General features: G+C 37.0%; 1 protein-coding gene and 1 non-coding gene across 8 annotated transcripts in view; one reads left to right on the top strand and one right to left on the bottom strand.

The window, feature by feature from the left end:
* Nucleotides 1–2414: 2414 nt before the first annotated feature.
* TRNAK-CUU (transfer RNA lysine (anticodon CUU)) lies at nucleotides 2415–2487 on the bottom strand. Its single transcript has one exon. It is a non-coding gene; the product is annotated as a tRNA-Lys (tRNA).
* Nucleotides 2488–9385: 6898 nt separating this feature from the next.
* Esp (Epidermal stripes and patches) overlaps nucleotides 9386–23287 on the top strand; it is a 198144-nt gene continuing 184242 nt past the window's right edge. For 2 of the 7 annotated variants that reach the window (XM_073961865.1, XM_073961869.1), the window contains exons 1-2: nucleotides 9538–10131; nucleotides 17807–18186. The gene's annotated coding sequence lies outside the window, so the exon portion shown is untranslated. Of the gene's footprint in view, nucleotides 10132–10215; nucleotides 10332–17806; nucleotides 18187–23287 lie in introns of those variants that run through there. The other 5 variants (XM_073961872.1, XM_073961868.1, XM_073961867.1 and 2 more) reach the window with 5 other exon arrangements.

Here is a 23287-nt window from a genome sequence, read left to right as displayed (position 1 = left end):
TTAAATAATTGCTTTTCTTTCTGTAGAAAAAGTACATAGCTGCTCCGCCACGCCTAAGCTTATTCCCAGTAGGAGTAAATTATGTTAATAATATAATATGGGGCTATATGACCAAAATATTTAACTACTGTAAACCGTAAGTGCCAAGTTACTGTCAATTTACGCCGAAAATGTAGATAAAAACGGCAATATACCTAAAATCAGGCGGTACAGTTAAATGTAATGGGGGCTATACAAACCGTATGCATCATTTTTTGATGCAATTGGATGGATTTGGATGGAAAATGTAGCTAAAATACTCAAAATACCTTAATTCTGGAGGTACCGTTATATAGGGGCTATACCAAAAAGTGGACCTATCTTGGCAAGGTTTACTGGAGAAGTCTTGGTCATTGGGAACCTTAAATGTCAAATTTCAGCTAATTCGGCCAGAAAATTTAGCTAAAAGCCTCAAAATACTTTAAATCGGGAGGAACCGTTATATGGGGGCTATATCAAAACGTGGAACTATCTTGGCAAATTTTAGTAGAGAAGTTTTGTGGTTATTGGGAACCTATCTGCCGAAGTTTTTTGATCTCCAAGTGCCAAATTTGAGCCAATTTGGGAGGAAAATGAAATGATCCAAAAACCCTGACACGACATCCACTAAAATGGCAAAACCACAAGATAATTATAGCTGGGATGTTCTGATTGGCACAAACTTTGCACATCGTTTTATTTCATCCAGTCATGTATAAGGTTGGAATATGGACTATATCGCTCCTGTCCTTAGGGTATCTCCCATACAAAATTTGGGAAACATTCAGTTCGGATATATTTGAAATTTTTTGTAGAAGGTTGTTTTCACAATCCTTATTGCAATGGTACATTTTTTCCGGAGTAAGTCAACACTTCCTGAAAAAAAAACAGATTCAAACTTTTTCAAAAATTTCTTCCAAACTAAGTTTAACGGGATTTTAAACCCCAACTAGTGGAATTTTGTAAAGTATATTTTAAACCTCAACTCTCGGAATTTTAAACCGCAACTCGTCGATTTTTAAAAGTATATTTTAAGCCCTAACTCGTGAATTTTAGACCACAACTTGTGTATTTATAAACACCAACTTGTGGAATTTTAAACCCCAACTCGTGGGATTTTTTACAATTTATATTAACCCCCAACTCGTGGAATTTTAAACCCCAACAAACCCAATTTTTTAATGTACATTTTAAACCCCAACTCGTGGAATTTTTTTGAAGTTTATCTTAAACCATAACTCGTGGAATTTTAAACCCAATCTCGTGGAATTTTTATATCCTCCACCATTATATGAAGAGAAATTTGTCATTCCGTTTGTTACACATTGAAATGTTTATTGGAGACCATATATTATTGATCAGCATAAAATTCTAAGTCGAAATAGCCATGTCCGTCTGTTGAAAATGATAAATCTTTATAATTTGGTATAGAAGTTTCTATTACTCCTAGAATGTTTGGTATTGAAAATGGGCTATATCGGTCCACGTTTTGATATAGCCACCATAAAACGGTACCTCCCGATTTTCGGTATTTTGAAGGTTGTGGCTTCAATATTGCACCGAAATAACTGAATTTTGGTAGTCTTCGTTGGTGGTATAAAACTTTCTACCGGATATTTAATTTAATTTTTAATTTATTTGACAAACGCAGTAACCTAGCCCATAGGGCCATGAGCGGTTCCAAAAACAGCTATACAATAACTACTCTCATTTGTATACTCTACTCTACTCTACTCTACTCATATTTGTCGGTCAACGTCTTCATATAGCCCCCATACCATATCCCATACCTCCCGATTTTCGGTATGTTCAAGGTGTGAAAAGGCTGAAATTTGGTATTTAGTCTTCGTTGGGGGTATAAACTTTCCACCTAAAATCTACGTCTTCATATAGCCCCCTTAGAACTGTACCTCACGATTGTGAGCACTTTAAAAAAGTGTTGTTACATTTTCCTTCTGAAGTGGATGTAACATGGTATTTTGGAATCTCAATGGAACCTCCACACAGAAAATTATCAACATAAAGTGATTATCATATTATTATATTACTAATTGTTCTTATGTATTTACTTCAATACAGTAACTGCTGGAAGGTATAAAAATTTCGGCCCGGCCGAACTTAACGCCGTTCTTTCTTGTTTTTATCTGTTTCGATGGAATTCCATGTTGTCGGACATGTGTTTGATATTTATCGGGACTTCAAATATCTTTGACTAATTTGTTTTAGGGATTATGGACACATCAACTATAACATATGATTGAGCAACTATGGAACTAAGAAATTTTATACAATACTCATAAAAGCTATATATTTATGAGATTAACAAATGAATTTACTATCACCTTGAATCGCATAAAGTAAAATAGAAAAATAAATAGAAAAAAAAAAACAATTTGCGCCCAACGTGGGGCTCGAACCCACGACCCTGAGATTAAGAGTCTCATGCTCTACCGACTGAGCTAGCCGGGCAGTTGCGAAAGTTGTGTAATGTTTTGTACAATTTAGTGGGGATGATAATGGCAGATACAATCAACATGTTTATAAACATTTGTTGCAGGGTATGATACACAAACCACATATGATGATGTAACAAAAGCTGTTTTTGTATAATACAGTGGAGTTGCCAAGTGCAAAAAGAAAAGCAAAAACCCTTTGACTCGTTTTTCATCAAGTATTTATTTTAGAAATTACTTGAATTACACTATGCAACACTGCAAATGCAAACAACTTCTAGTACGGATTTTTTGAAAGTACATATTTAGACTACAAAAACCCTAGTTGGGTTTTGTCCTGTCAGATCCAGTTCGGATTTTATGGTCTCATCTAAACTAGTTGAACTTGTTGAACGCAACATACAAGAAAAACTTCATCTAGGGCATCAAAATCGACAAAATATAGAAAATTTTACATAATTTCTGGAATACTGGTTGGTATCAGCTAAACTATTGGGAGTTGAACCAAGTAACCTTTTGCAAAAATCACCCAAATAATGTTCTCAGCAATTCTTCAGAAAAAAAATGCTTATTTCATGTTTCAACGGTATTTGGTATCATATCTTTTACAACACCCATTTCAAACACTTTTCACACGGACACTTTATTTTCGCATTTGGGATTTCACGACATTATTGACATATTTATTAAATCGTCGTTGAAAAATATACTAAAAACCACGTGATAGAGGCATTTTACAACATTCTAGAGAACATTGTTTTAAAAGAAAACATTAAGAATAAATTAACAGTTTTGGAGATATGGTGCGAAATGTATACAAATAAGGGAATTTTTAGATATATTTTGAAATTTGAGGCAATAAATGTAGTCTTTCGAGTTCATTATTTCTCCAAATATTTTATTCTTGTCCTTATCTACAAATTTGCTTCAGAGGTCAGAAAAAGATTCGCATTGGTTTCAGAGATACAGCCCCGAATTTCTTTAAAAACGCAATATTTAACCATATTTAGATGTGGCCATAAAATCCGAGCTGGATCTGACGCAACAAAACCCAACTAGGGGTTTTTGTCGTTTGGGTTGTACTTTCGGTTCGAATTGTTTGCACAAGATCACCTTAAACATGTTGCACAGTGTTATCTTTGGCACCAAACTAGGACCTAACGGCCTGGGTACATAAGCAGCCTCGCCTAGCCTAGCCTCGCCTGCTTGCCTCGTTTTCCTGCTTCATTTCTGACAATAAAAATAAGGTCCCTTTTCATTTTTATTCTTTTATCAGGAGCAAGCAAGACAAGCAGGCGAGACAGCTATGTACCTAGGCCTTTAGACAAAACAAATTATAGACGACGGAATGTTCTCACCGAGTATGTTCGAATTAAGTGTGGTGACCAATAAACTCAATATAAAATGCCAAAAAATACAAGTTAATAAATATTTTGTTTTGGCAAAAGACTACATGGGGTTAGTTTTTGATGGGAACTATATTCTGAGATATAAATATACAAGAAAATATTGTCATTTCCCCGAAAATCTTCTTCGAACTTTTTTGAGTTTTCGGGTTTGAGTGATTTGACCGAAATTGTGAATGCGACGTTGGGATCATAAAGTCGAAAGATATAATGTACTCGCTTTCTACATGGAAGTTAAAAGGGTAAGTGCTCCTAAGTACGGCATGTACCATATTGTGCCCACCAGTCATTTCATTTCACCGTATAATATAGAGGTTTTGTGCCACGATGTCAGGAAGCATGGACTTGCCCACGAAAAACATAATATCGCTTTGTGGTCCTCTTTAAGAATAGCATCGGTATAATTTTCCAATGGATCCTCGAATGGATTTTAAACTGCACTTAACAAAAAATGTGGAACTTTTGTGGGGGAGGTACCCTAAGAAGAAGACCGAAATGGACCATTTCTGAAGTAAAATTAGGGGTTCTTACAGCTTCCGGGCTATTTTCTCAGGAAGTACAAGTTGTTATAACAAAGATCAAAGCGATTCGAAACCAGGAATTAAACTGCATTTTTCCCGAAATTTTGTGTGGGAGGTACCTGAAGGTCCATATTCGAACCTGATTTATGTCTCGTAGAAATATTACTATGTGCAAAGGATGGACCACATCGGTTACTGCCTTCGTGAGTTATCGTGCGCACTTTTTTGTGAAAAGTTTTGGAATTTTTTTGGGGGGGGGGGGGGGGTATGATATGATTGATATGACTTTTACTATGGCCAAATTTTGAACCGAATCGGCTGACCCGTTCGAGAGGTAAAGTGCGCTCCAGCCACTACACATTGCACCATAGGAAATTTTTACACCTTTCGACCTATTTTCTCAGTAAATATTGGCTTGCCCCAGAGAAAACTTGTAACGTCGCACAGTGGTTCCGAATCGTTTTTTCCTGGTCATATTTCATAATTCTTTTTTTGTTAGACTCACAACACAATCAGCTTTCAAACGAATTATAAGCGGTCAAATTAGGTCTAGTTGTTGCAGAGAAATACAAGGTCAAAGTTAAACTTTTGAGTTTTTTTTAACTATTTTGCATTAAAATATGAGTGTTTTTGTGGTTTTTATATCTACCTATGTATTAAAGATGGTCAAACACTAAAAAATAAACAAAAGAATTACCAAAAAACTAAAAAACATCAAAAAAATAAAGTCGAAAAAGTTTTTTCAAACATTTGTAAAAAAATTAGAAAAAAAAAACAATTTTTTCAAAAATTAAGAAAATACTCCTTGGGATTTTATAACTCGTATAAAAACGCATATACTCAAAAAAAATGTTAATTTGTGTCAAAAAGCTGTAATTCATATGGAAACAGTATAGAAAAGCATACATTTTTACCCATGTAATTTCAATAAATTCAAAAAAGTGTTAAACGGACGGAACTGGACTGGTACAGAAGTATACATGGGCTGAAAAAGGAGACTTTCGGGCATCTTTCTGTGAAAACAGAACTTTGTTCCATGTTGTTCCACAAAAGTTCTAGTCCACTAAATTTGGAATTTCATAAAATGTAATACCTGAGGAAAAATAAAATAGCTCATGTTGTGTAAACGCTACGGTTATTTACTAAAACGATTTTAAAGGCCTCAATCCTACTTACCTTACAAAAAAACAATGAACACAGTATATGTTATAGTTTCCGAGAAATAGCTACGTTTTTCTCCAGAAATTTGCAAAAATTACGTATTTCCCACCCACGGGAGTTGCCAATCTTCTACTGGGCGCGTCTTCCCGGGTGGCGGATGGGAAAGGGGGTCTCTGAGTTATGTGGGGTCAGCACCGCCCGAGGTAAACTGAAGGCGATTCTGTCTTCACATATCCCAGAGACCCTGCGGGTTTGTCTTTCAAACCCACCGTGGACCAAAATTGGATCGGGGTAGTTCCCTTAAATAAATCAACTAAGATGGGAAAAAGACATAAAAGGAGTAAAGTTACGGTGCAGGGAGTTAATAACCCAGTACCGGCGGTAAGCGTAGGTGAGATCACAAGCCACGTGCCGTCGAGATCAAGCGATTGTGATCCGGCTGTCTTAAGTGTGGATGTCTTGGCACCTACAGCCGTAACTGCTACAAGTGCAGAAAATACAATCCAAAATACTGTTGACGAACCGGATACTTCAAAGGACAATGCTTTAGCCAAAACTGGTGTAAATCAGTCTACGGCTGACAGGACCGGAGTTTTGGGCGGGGACGACCTACACGGGCATCTTAAAGTGATTGGAGACAGTCTTGAGAGACAGAGTAGGGAACTCCTTGACCAACTGGAGAGACTTGTTCTGACCATGCCACCTGAGGACATGCTCAATAAACTCACCCTCACTGACGACGAACTGGACATTACGGCGATCCCAGCTGAGTTAACAAGGAGGTCTGACGATGACATGTCCACCGACGGTGATGTGGTCGAAGAGGTTGTGGACCTAGGTTCGCAACCCCAGACAAGTCGCATCCAGTCTGGTCCCGTATCGGCACCAGCCGATACTAAACTTCGGAGGCAGATTGCCACTGAGTCAATGGAGAAAAAGAGGATCCATCAACAGCCACCGACTCTAAGTCGATGACCAACGAGGAGGAATCAACGGAAACTCCAACAATAGCCACTGACTCTGAGTCTCCGGCCTGCGTTGGGGAATCCAAGGAAACCTCATCGACGGACACCGACGTAACTGCAATTTCCGCCAAAGAGGCTGCAGATACGAGGCACTATAAACGTGCGGCTTCGTATCTGCGCAAGTTCGTGGGAAGGGACGCGAGCTCTCATACGAGGAGGGGGATTATGTTCATCAAGAGTAAGCTCAAGTACATCAGGAAGTTCGAAAGAACTTATCCTAACGCACCCAGATGCGAACTCTTGGTGGACAAAATCTTCCTCCCAGGCCCTGCTTCAGCCAAAGACTCTAAAGAGACTGCGGTGACAAGCAAAAAAGTGGAGGTGAAGCCTGTTTTGCTTCTGGCAGTAAGGTGGAACCTAAATCTGTTCCGAAGCCGAACCCGGATCAGAAAGGACTGTAAAAGGATAAGGGGCATAATCCGACACCAAAAGACTCTCGTAAGGGTAGTCAACTGGGGAAGGTGACTGTCCCAAAACCGGATCCTACCCCAACTGACGGGGGTAAAGCGGATGAATGTTTCTGAGATCCGCGCAAGCCATTCGGGAGTAACGACGGGAGGATTGGAACAGGGACACCATCGACTTCTGAGAAGGCGAACAAGTCCTCGCAGCCAAAGACTGTGAAGCTGGTTCGCTCCTCAGAAGGCCCACAGCCTTCGCCAAAGAAGACGACCAGGCGGTCAACACGGCGGACTCCTATGCTGGTGGTCTCGATTGCAAGCCAAGGTAGCACCAGTACTGAGAAGGTGTCAACCTAATCCACATTTTTGTCGGCAAGTTTAAATGTCCAAAAGGGCCACAAAATTCTGAAAAGACTCTAAATACATTCGATCTGCTCGTAGATGATAGTCTGTCGACAAAGCCGACTGATACTTTTTTACTAGTTGTTTGTAAAAATTATATTTATTGCTGCAACAATAAGCAAATATATGAACAAAGACTCTAATCACTTGGCTTAAAAGCATTTTTAATTTGTCATAACTTGTAAACGGTTGGAAGCAAACTCATGAAAATTCATGGCTTGTATCTTCTGGAAAACAATTAAAGAATTATCATTCGGCTTTGCCGACAAAGATATACCCTCAGCCTGTGTGTGCATCGTATACCAGCTACACAACCAAAATCATTTGCGCAAAAATTATGCATTTAGGTAGTTTTCAAAATTGTGTAAACTGAAAAATATCGAAACTTTTGGGGTATTTATCCTATTGATTGTGAAATGCTTACGTTTTGTTTCAAATTTGATATGGATTATAGGGGAAAAGGGTTGCACTTTTGCGGAGAAGTTACCTGAAGGAGTGGACCGAAATATACGTTTTGGAAGTGAATTTTATTTTGAGAGCCTTTTTTTTCCATAGTTATAACGCCGACCAGTCATATTAGTTGGTCACAGTATAGTTTTTTACCATCATGTCAGGAAGCATAGAATTGACTATGAAAAATATAACATCACTCTAAACAAGACTACAAGGAGTACCATTGTTCAAAATGCCCAATGGATCCTCGATTGGTGAAATCCACCTCATATCCCTCAATAATTCTTGTTTCTTTTTAATATATGGTTATAACTGGTTTCTTCCATTCTCTACTAGAGATGTAGGTTCTTTTCTATTACTAATGTACGAAAAAGCAGCTCTTTGACAAACTGCATTTATCTTATGGTTTTCTCCCAGTATATTTCCTTCTGCTTATTGCGAATGCATTTTAAAGGAATTTACTTTCCCTTGGGCACAATTTTTATTGTTCTTTAGAAAAGTTAGTTAGTTCTAATTATAAGTTTTTGTCAAATATTCACGTACGGTTTGTAAATATTTTACAATTTGTTGTTAATTTCTAAACAAATATTCTTCTAAAATGCACGAATAAATGTCTGTCATATTTCTAAAAAAATGTTTTTATTGATTTGTGTTTGTGGTCTTTAATTTGCACATGTTCCCGTACTTTCCTCTCTTTGTAATATCACCGCCATTAATGACAATATTTTACATTTGAGTTTGGCCCATGTGTTGGAACGGTGCGTGCTTTTCTGTTAAGAATTGTTAAATAGGTGTATTCCCTAATCTTTATAAATAAAAATCAAATGTCGTTCATTGGTAATGGCATCTGTTGAGAACGGCTGGACCGATTTGGATAATTCTTTTTGTGAAATCTTCGCCTTAACACGACTTATTGGCTAAACTTATGAGTGCATCGGCCTGCAAATTAATTTTCGAGACAAGAATCCAGAAAAACGATATATTCACAAATTTCCTTAAATGGTGGGGTTCAACGATTCATCAGCCATGAAAAACTAAAACATATAAAGACTCAAAAAGCGGGAGAATTCGACTTAACCTTTTTATTTTACTTTTATAATTAGATCGCTTTACGATAAAGACATGGGACATGGACGATAATAAATCCTAAACAGCATCAATGGACGAAAAAATCCGACAAAGTCCGTAAGAGAAAAGAAAGGTTACAGACAAAATCTGTTGATAAATTTAAAATCCTCCTCGGTTTGACAATGGACCCGAAGAAATGAGTTTAAAATATCTATTTTTGAATTGTCAAGCATAAAGTCCATAACAAACGCGGACCGGGGTCTGCTAGTTAAAAAATAAAAATAAATTATATTTAATCAATTTATTATGGAATTTGAAATAAACTCGCTGTTTACAACACAACACTTACTATGTTTGTATTTTATAGGTTTAATGTCGATTCTATTTGTCATATTTTATTTAATTTGCAATGTAATATTTTTGGAACTAACCTACTATTCTCAGTGTTAATACAGTTTAGTTTTTTTTTGTTTGTTTGTAAACGGTCAATAGCTGCTATTCACTGGTTAAAAAAAAAAAAAACACAAAAAAAAAACTAAAACAACAGCAACAACAAAAACACAGTTGATGCAGTTGTTTGGAAAAACATAAAATTGTACAAACTTAACTACAAAATAATGAACTGTTATTAGGTTCCGGTGTTTAAACGAATAAAGACGTAATTTTTATTAACAAAAAATAAAACTAAACAAACAGAACAAAAAAAAAAAAAAAAACAACTGAAATAAAAGCAATGAAAAAATACAAAAATGAAAAAACACAAAAATATTTAAATACGAAAAATTGATGATCGTGTGAAAAATTATTGTGAAAAAAGTAAAGAAAATAAATATTAAATACGTAATTCCCGATAGTTAAAAGTTAAGAATAACAAAAATAAAGCACAAAATAAACAAAACAGCAACTATAACAAAATAAAACAAAGGAATTTTTACAAATTGTGTAAAAATATCAATAAAATATAAGTAATGTTTTTGTAACGTGTCATATTGGTGATATAAAAAAAATTAAAAAAAAAACTTAAAATAAAAAAAATACAAATCGGTGTGAATAAACGGCAATAAACGCGAGCCTTATGTGAAAAGTACGTAATAAATGAATACATACTCTGCGTCTTCTAAGTTGCATTTGTTTAGAGGTTATCTTGTGAAACCATTAAAGTCGCGCAATATTTAATTATGGCCTCAATAAAATTTTGCGAATAATTCGTTTCACTTTAACAGGTAAAATAGAATCCCAATAATTTGAAATCCAAGGGACATGTTATTTTTTAGTAATTATCGAATTTTTCAAAATGCAAAGAACTCGTATTCTTTAGGGGCAGCAATTTTATTATGAACTACCAGACCCCGGTCCGTGTTGCTGGCCCGTCGTGATGAGTTTTAATGACAACTTTTTATGGACTTTATGCTTTCAAAAATAGGTAATTATAAAACAATAGGCCCCCGAAATTCATCCACAAATATATAGCATTTTCTGAAAATTTCATAAAATTAAGTTCAGTAGTTTTGGAAAAATAATGTATTGAAAAGAGTGGACGTGGACATCAGCTTTCAAGATAAAACATATTTTAAAACAACTAAAACCGTATCAGTCGGCTTTGCCGACAGAGATATACCCTCAGCCTATGTGAATTGGAACTTTCATCTACGGACAGATCGAATGTACTAGCCGACAAAAATGTAAATTAGGATTAAAGATCAAAAGTTTTGCGGAGGAGGGAATGGACCGGTATAGTGCATTACGGAAGTGAATCTTGTTTTGATAGTCATATCTTTTCGATCGATATTGCGCCCACTAGTCATTTCAGTGGATTATCGTTCACCTGTTGGACCGGTATGCCAGGAAGCATGGGCTTGTCCACGGCAAACATAATATGGCTGTAAACAAGACCATCATCGGTATAAATTTCCAATAGATTTCCGAACAGACCCTATACTGCACTTGCAAACAAATGTGGAACTTTTGCGGGGGAGGTATCCTAAGGAGAGGACCGATATGGGCCATTTTAGAAGATAAACTAAGTTTTAACAAAATAACTTTCGAGCTGTTTTCCCTAGAAGTATGGACCTGCCACTAAAAAAATCTTTTACCGCTGCAATTGAGACAGGGATTACAAGTTGCTTCAACAGAAATCAAAATTAGTCAAGAGCAGGTCTTAAAGTAGACTTATCCGAAATTTTGTGTGGGAGGTACCCAAATGAATGGGCAAATATAGTCCATATTCAAACCTTAACTATATCTGGTAGATACATTAGGATGCGTATAGTATGGACCAAATCAGTCCTTTTCTTCAAGAGTTATCGTGCGCACAATTTTTCGGAACATTTGTGAACTTTTGTGGGGTAGGTACCTGAAGGAGTGGACTGATAATTCTTATCTTCGAACTTAAACTAAGTTTGGACAAAATATTATGAATGCCAAATTTTGGAAGGAATCGGCAAATCCGTTCGAGAGTTAGCTTGCGCTCCAACCACTACACACGGTGTCATAGGGGTTTTTTGAATCTTTCATTCTATTTTCTCACGAAGTATGGTTTTGCCCCTGATGAAACTTGTACCGCCGTATGAGGGGCCGTGAATACAACTTGTTGAAACAAAAATCAAAACGAGAACAGATCCTAAACTGAACTTTTCCGAAAATTTGTGTGGGAGGTACCCGAAGCAGTGGACCAATTGAGTCCATATTAAAACCTTATCTAAGTCTGGTACACATTTCACCATGTGCAAAGTAGGCACCAAATCGGCTACTCCCCTCAAGAGTTATCGTGCGCACAAATTTTCCGAACATTTTCGAACTTTTGTGGGGGAGGTAGGGGAAGGAGTAGGCTAAGGTAGGGTAAGTTTGGACAAAATATTGCGAAAGCCAAATTTTTTCGAGAGTTATCGTGCGCACCAGGCAACCAGACGGACGGACATTGCTAAATCGACTCCAAATTGTCTGAAACACGTTTCGTCCAAACATACTTGTGGTCTAAAACCATTATTTCAATGAGGCACATTTTGCCCGTATGAAAGTGTATATACCCTTGTTAGCATAAATGCTGAGGGTATAAAAAGTGGGCGTTGTCCGGTATTTTGGTTCCAAATATGTACCTAGGGTACACACAATCGCAGTGACTCCCAAAAGTTAAGCTGAAACCGATATAATCATAAATTTGGCTTATACATATAGCGTTTAAAAGAAATGCCTGGGGAAGGCACCCCACCTCCTCCGAAATTCATTAAATATACATACATAACAACGGCAAACATTCAGCAGAAAACAAATTAAATTGAAAATTAAAAAAAAAACACATTTGCATTTGAAAAACCAAAATTTCAAGGACAGAGAAGCCATCCCACAGTCGATACGTCTAAAGAGCTGCTCAACTAACAGCGAAACCAGGTCACGTAATTTGGTGACTCTGTGGGTTCGAGTCCTTGGCTTTCCTTTTTCACTTGCAAACAATTTTCGATCATCAACCTTAACTCTAAACGAGAAAATTAATAAAAATCATTAAAAATGATCTTCGCCATAACAGTCAAAATTTCGAAAAAAGGAACATTTTCTTTCCATAAAAACCTAAATTGGGTTATGACGGCATTTGATTTTTATTCATAAAGATATGGCGAACGCCGCCCCCTTCGAATTTCAAGAAAATATGTATCCTTTTTTCACCGGGGGCCATTCCTGTACATTCCCTGAAAATTTCAGGAAAATCGGTTCAGTAGTTTTGTAGATGTTATATATTTTAAAAAGTAGGCGTGCTCAAGACATTGGGTCCTAAAAAGTAGGTAAGGTCGAAGACACAACCACAATTGCCTTTTAAATTAATTTCCAAACCGATACATTCGAAGTTATTGTAAATATAGCATTTTCAAAGAAATAGGGTATAGGGGATGCGTACTTCCCCGAAATTCGCCATCCTAAATTTAAAAAAAAAATGTTTAGCGTATTTTAACCATCCCTGTACATTCCATGACAATTTCAGGAAAATCAGTTCAATAGTTTTTGTAGAAAATATTAAAATCGAAAATTGAAAAAGATTTATACAACTCGATCTAGCCGTTCTGAACTGATGTCATTACCAACGAACGACATTTGATTTTATTTATAAAGATATAGCATTTTTAAAGATATAGGGTATATGAGAAGTACCCCGCCCCCTCCGAAATGCAACAAAATTTGTATCCCATTTTAACTTTGGCCCATCCCTGTACATTCCCTGACAATTTCAGAAAAATCGGTTCAGTAGTTTTTGTAGAAAAGATAAAAATTGAAAAAAGTGGGCGTGGTCAAATTTTCTTTGCATAAAAACTTAAGTCGGGTTATGGCGAACATTTCACGGAAATAATTATCCAAATCGGTCCAGCCGTTCTCAACTGATGCCATTACCAACGAACGACATTTGATTTTTATTTATAAAGATTACTAGCTGAACCCGGTGCGCTTCGCTACCCCGCAGCTGATTTACTTGTTGGCCAAATTCATATATAACGTGTTTGGTGCATCAAGTACTTGAAATCGGACGAAAATATACACAAATCTGAACCGATTTCGATATATTTTGGCACATTTATTTGTAGGCCAAATTCCGTCACATATTCCAAATTTGGAGATTGAGCATTTCGATAGGGATTTCGCCTTATAGCATTTCCGCTGCACTTTTAGCTTGCTCTTGTAGAAGAATATAGACATAGTTGGATAATGTATCGAACGAGATGTGAAGTAGAGCGGAATATACGCTTCGATGTTCTGGACAGTATCTCTCGGGTTAGGAGTAGAAAATCGGCAAGTATTGACGGTGTGACTGGAAGAATCTCTAAAGTCATCTGGAAGGTCATGTCTGACTATATTGAGTCCGTTCTTAGCTTCTGCATTCGTTATGGTTACTTCCAGCGTGATCGGAAATAGACACGAGTTGTATTGTCGTATCTGGTACCGTGATATTTATTATTATGGCAATGTTTAATGCTACCGTGAGGGTTTGTCTTCGCATAAGTTCTGCCGCGGATAGAGGTACGGTGGTCTCGTGGATGCATGTGCAGAATAGTCCGACTCCGACTGTGGACTTTAAGGCATTCTTTGTCTTCCTTTCTTGATTTGGGGGAGAATGTAGTGATTTAGTTGGAAACATTATTTCCAAGGTTGGCGACTCAATCAATTCTTCAGCTTGTTGGAGAATTGATTGAACCTAAGGACATGGAATGCTTTGATGTTGCGGTCAGAATCTGTGGGGTTAGGAGTATAAAAGAGCCATGTATCGATAGTAGAACTGGAAGAATCCCTAAAGCTATCTGGAAGGTCATGCCTGAGTATATTGAGTCCGTTCTTAGTGGCTACATTCGTCATTCTTACTTTTCGAGTGCTTGGAAATAGGCTCTATTCATAGTGTTGCTAAAGTCGCCTTATCGGGTGAGCTGTATCTTCGCACTAGGTAAAGTGCTGAAGAGGATTATGGCGACAAGGCCTAAGTAATGCTACAGTGAGAGTTTGCCTTCGCATAAGTTCGGGTTTTTCGAAGGCAGAGGTACGATGGACTCGTGGATACATGTGTAGAATAGTCCGATCGGGTCAAGAGTCACACTTACCTTGCCATATTTAAGGTCTTTAAGGGCGAAGTCATCTGGGATCAGGTGTCAGGATTTTGTTTTCTGATCTAGTTATTTTAGTGGAAGAAGGGCTTGTGTCAGGGAAACTGTGATACGACCTTGCAGATGTGGAATGAGAGATCTATCTGTGATTCATTTAAGTGTCAGCGTGTAGTCATGCTAAGCGGAACGCTATAAATCTGTTTGAAAAAATCGAACAATAATAAAATAAGAATCGAATATAAATTCGATCGAACTACTACCAAAGTTCTGTTTTTGAAAATAATATCTATAAAGAATCGGGAGACAGGTGAGTGCGGTTGGTTCCAGTCCACATTCAGGGCATATGTTGGGTGTCGTACCATCAACTCAAGTCCAATGTGACTGAAGCGGCTGGCCGGTATCAGGGCACCATCGACCAATATTTTCAGGGGAAAGCTCATTTCAGCCGTTCAGGTGGTGAACAGTGTGTTAGTGTTTTTTGCGGCGGATATTTTCATATTCCTCAGATGGGAGAACTGCACTAAGACAGCTATCATCGATGACAGAACCCGCACCAAGATTTTACAATCATCCCCATACCTAATGATATCTCTGCTGTCTGGAGTTCCAGAGATATTACCACGCTTTGGGAAACTCCCTGTTTCACTCTACCGGTTTTGGACTTTTTATTTCTGAATGTTACCAACGACTATCGTACACATACATATATAGTTGATTATCCATCGTTTCGAACACGACTCGAACAGCTTGGCATAGTTGACGGTATCAAAAGCTTTCGACAAAATTTTCACGTACATAATACAACAACTACTACCCTTACCCAACTAAAACCTGCTATCCACTCCCAGAGAAATAACGTCTTAGATAAGGGAGATTTGCATTTCAGTGCACCATGACAACATTCATTGTCATTGCCTACAACAAGTAATTCTCATTTACACCATACCTCGAGTTACTCAAATATTACAGAGTTGGATGTTGATGACGAGCTTACTACTGCAGGGAGTTAGCTACACGAGTTTGAACAAAAGACTTTTCTAAATCCGCCGACTTACACCTCGGTGTTATAAGAGCAGGGAATACTTTTGAGGGCTACTCATTAGGTTGTGGTTGCTTATACATACACAGGGCTTTCGAGTGAACTGTTCCACAGGGCCTTCGGGTCAGCTGTTCCACTGGGCCTTCGGGTCTGCAGTTTCACTGGGCCTTCGGGTCAGCAGTTCCACAGGGCCTTTGGGTCAGCTGTTCAATTGGGCCTTCGGGTCATCTGTTTCAATGGGCCTTCGGGTCAACAGTTTCACAGGGCCTTCGGGTCAGCTGTTCCGTAGTTAGCAACTAGTAGCGCATGGTAGAAATTAGACCATAACACTAGACTAGTACCCGAACCCATCGTGTTGCCGAGCATCAACAGCCGAACCCATCGTGTTCCCGAGCATCAACAGCCGAACGCCGAACCCATCGTGTTTCCGTGCATCAACAGCTGAACGCCGAGCGTATAGTGCCCCCGATCATTTAACGCCGAACACCGAATCCATCGTATAACCTACCACCTACAACCAAATACCGAATACATCGTGTTCACGATTACTTACATTCGAACACCCAATATATCCCCGATTATGTACAAGTCGTTCAGCAACCGCTTAGCTTCCCGAGCCGTAAGAGCAAACATAACTACCAACAAATCGTCTAGAGCAGAGCTCGCTGACTCACCGCTAACCCTCGGCTGCCAAACACCCATCCAATCTGCCTGAACTAGTAGTTAATAAATAAAGAACCCGATTTAGCTCCAAGAAAGGAAGATTACTAGTCTTCTACTTTCGTAAGGTTTAGTGGGTGGAACTTACCCCAGCCGAGGAGAAAACCACGTTACACGAATCGCCTCTGCTAGCGTCCTTGTCTGACTTCATTAGCATGTGGGGGTTCATATGTGGAGTGTTCATATCTGGGTTCATATCAGGAGTGTGTAGTTTCCCAAGAATAAAATTCTACCGCTTATAATCAAACATTTCAACACTATCCGAGAAGTGGCTATAAACACTATTTAAGCGCCAAAGTTTTGAACTTTTCGGAGGATGTACCCGATGGGGTGGGCCGATACAGTCCATCTTCAAACTTTGAAAGAAATATTGCGCTGTGCAAAGTTTGGCCTAATGCCAGGTACTCCCTTTGATAGATATCGTGACCATTTTAATTTGTCATCATAGCATTTTTAACGATTTCGGGCAATTATCACGGTAACAAATTCAAAAATGTTCTCGATCTGGCTTTAAACTGCACTTAATTACACAATATTGAAATTTGGTGAAGAAAAAAAGTGGCCCGATATATACCATCTTGGAACTCAGTGTTGTTTGAGCTTTTGGGCCATTATCTCACGGAGCATGGACCTTGCCATACAAAATATTATATCATTGTAATAAGGACCACAAGGACTACATTCCGTAAAAATTTTAAAATGATCCTCCTCCAATGTGCCTTAAAGGGAAATTAATTTTTTAAATGTTGTGAGGGAGGTACCCGAGGTAGTGGACCTATACAGCCAATCTACGAAGTTGTCCTAATTTTGTGTGAAAGAAGTTATTGTGCGCACAAGCCAGTCAGATGGAGACATCGAAAGATGAATAATTGTAGATTGACTCGATTGTCGGAATTATTATTTCAATGAAGCACAATTTTGATCGTATCAGAAAAAAAAATTCAATCTTTAATTTTGCCAATTGACCTATCCTATTACTAATTTTCATCGATTTTAAAAATAATTATCTCCAGCATTTTAATTTCGTGCCTCATACCAGACCTCTAAATTTACATTTACATATATGATGGCGACTTCATTCGATAACGGGAGGGCATACCTTCTTTTCCAAAAAAATGTAAACGATCGATTAAAAACCTCAAACCAAAATCCCAAAAAAATTGTTTATTGTCGAACTCCATTTCGGATTTTTCCCATGATGGAAGGGCATAACTTCTTCTCAAAAAAAATTGAACGCTCGATTAAAAACTTAAACTAAAATCCCAATAAAAAATCCATTAAAATTATTCCATAGTCCATCTAAATTATTTGAAAAATTGTTTATTGCTGAACTCCATGCATCTGTCCAGAACAAATTAAATGAATATGAAAAAAAATAATTATATGTTTTAACAAATTGCCCGTTTATTATCTATAAAGACGTGCCGTAATTTATATGACAATCGCAAGTGATGAACTATTATTAAAGGGAATGATCTATCGTTCTCGTTTTGAGATTGAGTAGCAGATACTTACGAATATTGAATAATTGAATATTTCTTGTATTATTTGTATTTGTAACAGTTCGCGCTTCAATGATCAGATCATCGTCATCAACATCATCTACCTCCGTCGCAACGCTATGATAAACGTCGTCATCTTCGACATCATCATCAACGTTTTGTTGTCGTTGCTGTTTATTTTGAACAGAACTTCCGGTTTTTAGTTTGTTTGTTTGTTGTATATCCATGTATGCTCCCGTTCTCGCTTGCTAATGTACACAGACCTCAACTTTTATTGTAAGTCGCTAATAAAAACTCTTTTTGAAAAAAAAAAACAAATAAAATAAAACAAATTCCCACTAAAACAAAAGCCACAAAGCAACAACAAAAACCATTAATTGAAAACACACAAACTATCGATAAAGATCAGTAGTGCAAATGTCCAGATAAATATTTTTACAAGTAAGTATCTTATAAATAAGTATGTACATAACGCATAGATAGGTAAGCTAGGCTTACTAACACAGTGGGAGAGAAATTTAAATATACTAAACTTCGATTTATAAAATAAATTAGGTATTTCAAACAGAAGACACTTTTTTCCATTGCCTGCCTACTTCGGTGTCCTAAATAGACTACACTATTCTACTGAAATCTACTAAATCCTATCTGAATCCTCTCTTCCCCCATTGTGCTTGTCAGAATTACTTTAATCCCATAAAACACAACTTTTCATTAACAATTGAGAAAAAAATCAATTGACTGGCGTCTGTTGTATTAGGAGATGTGGTACATATTGTTGTTATTGTTGCTGTTGTTACATTTTGTGTTTTAATCAAAAACAAATCTGGAGACCGACTGTCCAGCGGAAACAAAACCCCACAACTGGGGGTGATGGCTGGTTAACTGTTTTGCCGGCTCATATCTGTTGAGTGGAGGGTGCCAGAAAACATTTGACGGCGTCACATGTGTGTTCCTCGTCTATGTTGCACTACCTCGTCGTCATCGTCGATTACGCCTTTTCAATTACTGATGTTCGATATACAACTAAACCGAAAACCATGACATTCAAAAGTGGTAACACGCGATCGCAACTCTGGGGATAAAAATATAGCAACGGTAATAAATAGCTTTTTATAACCTCAGCATTTATGCTAACGAGTGTATATACACTTTCATACGGGCAAAATGTGCCTCATCGAAATAATGGTTTTAGACCATATGTATGTTTGGACGAAATCCATTTGGAGTCAATTTAGCAATGCCCGCCCGTCTGTATGTCTTTCTGTCTGGCTCGAGCGCACTATAACTGTAGAACAGATAACCCGATGCGGTCCAAAATTTGGCATTCATAATATTTTGTGCAAACTTAATTTCGAATATGGGTTAAATCGGTTTGTTAGGTTCTTAATACGCGCACCAAAATATATGAAGATCGGCCCATTCGTTTTCGAGCTATCGTTGGCACCGCAAAACGCTTTTACAAAAAAAATGGGTTTCGCTGTAAGCCATTCGTTTGAAGGTTAACTAACGTTTCAGTTACCGAAAAATCGGTTAAAATTATAATGCAAAGTTATGAAAGCGAAATTCCAATGAAAGTTGACAGCAATGTTGTTATAGGCAGGACTTGCATTATTTTGGTCGCTAACTTAGCGAACAAATTTCGATAATTGCCGTAATTATAAATAAGCATTGTAATTTCACCGTTTTTTGTCGGTAACCAAAAAATAAGTTGGAGAATCCCACTACTGACCTAGTTTTATTCTCACATTGTTACTAAGTGATTTATTTTGTTTAATTTTAAAAATATTGCTATTTATTTGAGACATTAATGTAAACAAAAAATACACACAACACTGCAAAAACAGGTAATCTTCAAACTACAACATGCCAACAATCTACAATATCAGCACCCAATAGTTATTCTGTCCACTGCAATTTGCTCTAAACGCTAAGCAGAGTAAAATCCAGTTGTAACAAAACGGCCATACAACTGTTTTCAAATAAACGTATAATCTGTATTCGCTGAATTCCACTTCCAAATTAAGATGACAGCATTCGGACACAGTGGGCGATATTTTAATTTTCGTGAATCTGTAAATAGCAGTGTTTGAATTTGCTACTAGTTTTTCACAGCACAGCACAAGGTCTATGCTGGTGCTGTGAAAGTGACGCAGCATAGCACATAGTCACAGCATCAAAAATAAAAACGAGTGCCATTGCTATGCTAAAACTGTTGCTGTGCTATGCTGCGAACATAAACGTAGCATAGCACTAGGTCTATGCTGTGCTTCTGAAATCTTCACAGCACATAGCATAGCATAGTCATCAAAATCAAAAACGAATGCTATTGCTATGCTGTGCTGTTTTCAAAAACAAAAACGAAAACTGTTGCTGTGCTATGCTACGAACATAAAAGTAGCATAGCACATAGCATAGTCGTGAAATCGAAAAACGATTGCTGTGCTCTGCTATGCAGTAAACAATTCTACATAGCATATAGCATAATTAATGTTAACCCAGCAAACTCACTAACCCCCATTATTATAAAGCCTTCTTTGGTTATAGTTTGGATTTTTCGATCAGATTTTTTAGCGTTCCGGTTGAAATAATATTAAAAGGCATCATTCAATTTCAAGGAGAACTTTCTTGGCATTAACTTATAATGAGAAAGTTATATTTTTAATGTCTTCAAATTCATTTATTTTGCGTTTTTAAATACATCAAATAGTAAGAGAGAACTTATAATAATGGCCCTATGAGTTGTTCAGTGTTGTTTATTGCTTACAAGGTACATACATGGTACTTTTTTCATCGATTGGATAATAAATGTGGTCTATAGAGTGATTTTGTGAAATTTCGCCTTTGGCCCTATAAAATTGAATAACACTTTTGTTTCTAACCAATTGGATGATACATTATGCAGTAACATTCAGTAATTTTCTGATTGTATTAATGGTTTCTCCTTTCGGACTATATCTCTTGATGAATTGTTTTTGGCTCTCTCCTCGATTAAGTCTAACGTGGCCGGCAATGATGGATACCCGCTAAAATTTTTAAAAATAGTTTTGCCTCTTATTAGTGTTGCCTTCCTTCATCTTGTGAATACCATAGTTACAACTTCTTCGTTTCCTTCCGAATGGAAGGTGGCAAAGATAATCCCTATTGCTAAGAAAACTAGTTCGGTCAGCCTCGATAACGTTAGACCAATATCTATATTACCCATATTAGGTAAGTTAGTAGAGCATGTCTTAAAACGTCAACTTTCGCAACACATTGAAACATTAGGCCTTCTCACCGATTTTCAGTGCGCCTTTCGTGGGCATAGAAGTACTGCAACCTTGCTTCTTGGTCTCACCGACTCCATTAGAAGGTCGTTTAATGATCATAGTCAATGTGTCCTTATCTCTATTGATATGGAAAAAGCCTTTGACCGATTGGACTATGGCACACTTTTAAATAAACTAAATTCGCAGTTTCGGCTGCAAGGTAGCGCTTGTCGTTTGATTGCCTCATATCTAAGAAATAGAAAACAGTATGTATACGTTAATGGTGTTGCTTCCAGTGTACTCCCCGTAAAAAGTGGTGTGCCCCAAGGTTCGGTGATTGGGCCATTACTGTTTATGCTGTATATCAATGATCTCTTTTCCTCATTGAACCTTTATTGCTCACCATATCTGTTTGCGGATGATGTTCAAATTTTATTCACGAGTAACATAGACTCGCCTGATGTTTTACAAGCAAAGATTAATTATACTCTTTCTTCGGTTGAGCAATGGATGGGCCTTAACAAACTATCGGTTAACCCCTCCAAAACCAAAGCAGTGCTCTTTTCCTCGCACACTTTCTCTTTAGATGTGAAATACAAGGGTATATCAATTGATTTCGTAGACAGAATGGAATGTCTCGGTGTCATTTTGGACACTAAGTTGGACTTCACTTATCACATTGATCGAGTAGTCTCACGTACTAACTTTGCTTTACGCCAACTTTACAATTGCGACTTGGTTTTACCTCGTGACATTAAAAAGACTTTAATTCACGCTTTAGTCATGCCTAACATATTATATTGTCTTGAGCTGTATTCCGGAACTACCTCATCCAGACTGAAACTTGTTAAAAAAGCCTTCAACAGTGCTATGCGTTATCTATATTCCACCAAACGCTTTTCACATATAACGCCTTTCGCAATAGATTTTTTAGGATGCACTTTTGAAGATCTGATTAAACTTCGGTGCCTCCTTCTTTTTTATAAGATTTGTAAATTCCAGTGTCCTTGTTTCCTTGCGACTTCCTTTACATTTTCTCGATTTACACGAATTACTAGCCTCAAAATCCCTCGCTTGGATGGACGAATGGATAATTCGTTTCAAGTTAGAGTTTCTCGTCTCTTCAATTCCCTTCCCAATAATCTAAAAATGTTCAATTTCTCTATTTCTACTTTTCGAAAGCGCTTTCTTCTATATATTAGATCAACATACGAGAATATCTCACATATCCTGTTGTATTAATGTGTTATATTAAATAAACAGGCAAAACAATTACATATTTATAACTTTAAATTATAGTTTTAGCTTTATGCATTTAGCTTATAAATAACTTGTATTTATATATGAATTTGTATACACTATTTATATTACTATATTTTGGAGTAGGAACTCTTCTTATGAATATTGTAAAACTAATTGGCCTTCAGGCTTACTTTACAAAATGTTTCAACAAATAAATAAAAAATAAAAAAAAAATGGGGACCAATTTTAATTTAAATTTGTATTGGCGAATTTTCACAAAATCACTTTACAGATCACATTTATTGTCCAAACGATGAAAACAGTTTACATGTTGCTAAACAAGTAATCCCACAAACATTTTTGAAAATCGGGTCAGATTTTAATTTTGGCTATATAAAGGGCCCATGGAAAGTTTGAGGCCCCAGTGGCACGTGTTAACATACTCCGATTGAGCTCAAACTCTGACAATCTTAATTTTTAACAAAACTAAAAGTTTTAGGAGGGTGCCGCATAAAAAATCTAGTACATATATTAAACCAGTAAGGAAAGGATCAAAGACGGGCGGGGCCGACTATATAATACCCTACAACACTGTGAATATTTAATATATATATGGGAGCTAAATCCAAATCAGAACAGATTTTGATATAATTTTTCACATTTATTTGTAGACCAAATTCCGTCACATAGTCCAAATTTCATCAAAATTGGACATATATAGCGTTTTTCGTGCATCAAATACCTATATCTGTCGAAAATATATATGGGAGCTATATCCAAATCTGCACCGATTTTGATATGATTTGCCAAAGTTATTTCTAAACTAAATTCCGTAGCACATTCCAAATTTCATTGAGATCGGACATATATAGCGCGTTTCGTGCATCAAATACCTAAAATCGACCGAGAATATATATAGGAGCTATAGCCAAATTTGAACCGATTTCTATATAATTTGGCACACTTATTTCTAGACTAAACACCGTCGCACATTCCAAATTTAATTGAAATCGGACATATATAGCATGTTTCGTGTACCAAATTCCTTAAAT

Source organism: Musca autumnalis, unplaced genomic scaffold (genome assembly GCF_047663935.1).
Source record: "Musca autumnalis isolate F117 unplaced genomic scaffold, ASM4766393v1 scaffold_1, whole genome shotgun sequence".
NCBI lineage: Eukaryota > Metazoa > Arthropoda > Insecta > Diptera > Muscidae > Musca > Musca autumnalis.
Note: the sequence above shows the minus strand (reverse complement) of the source record. Positions and strands in the feature narration are given on the sequence as shown.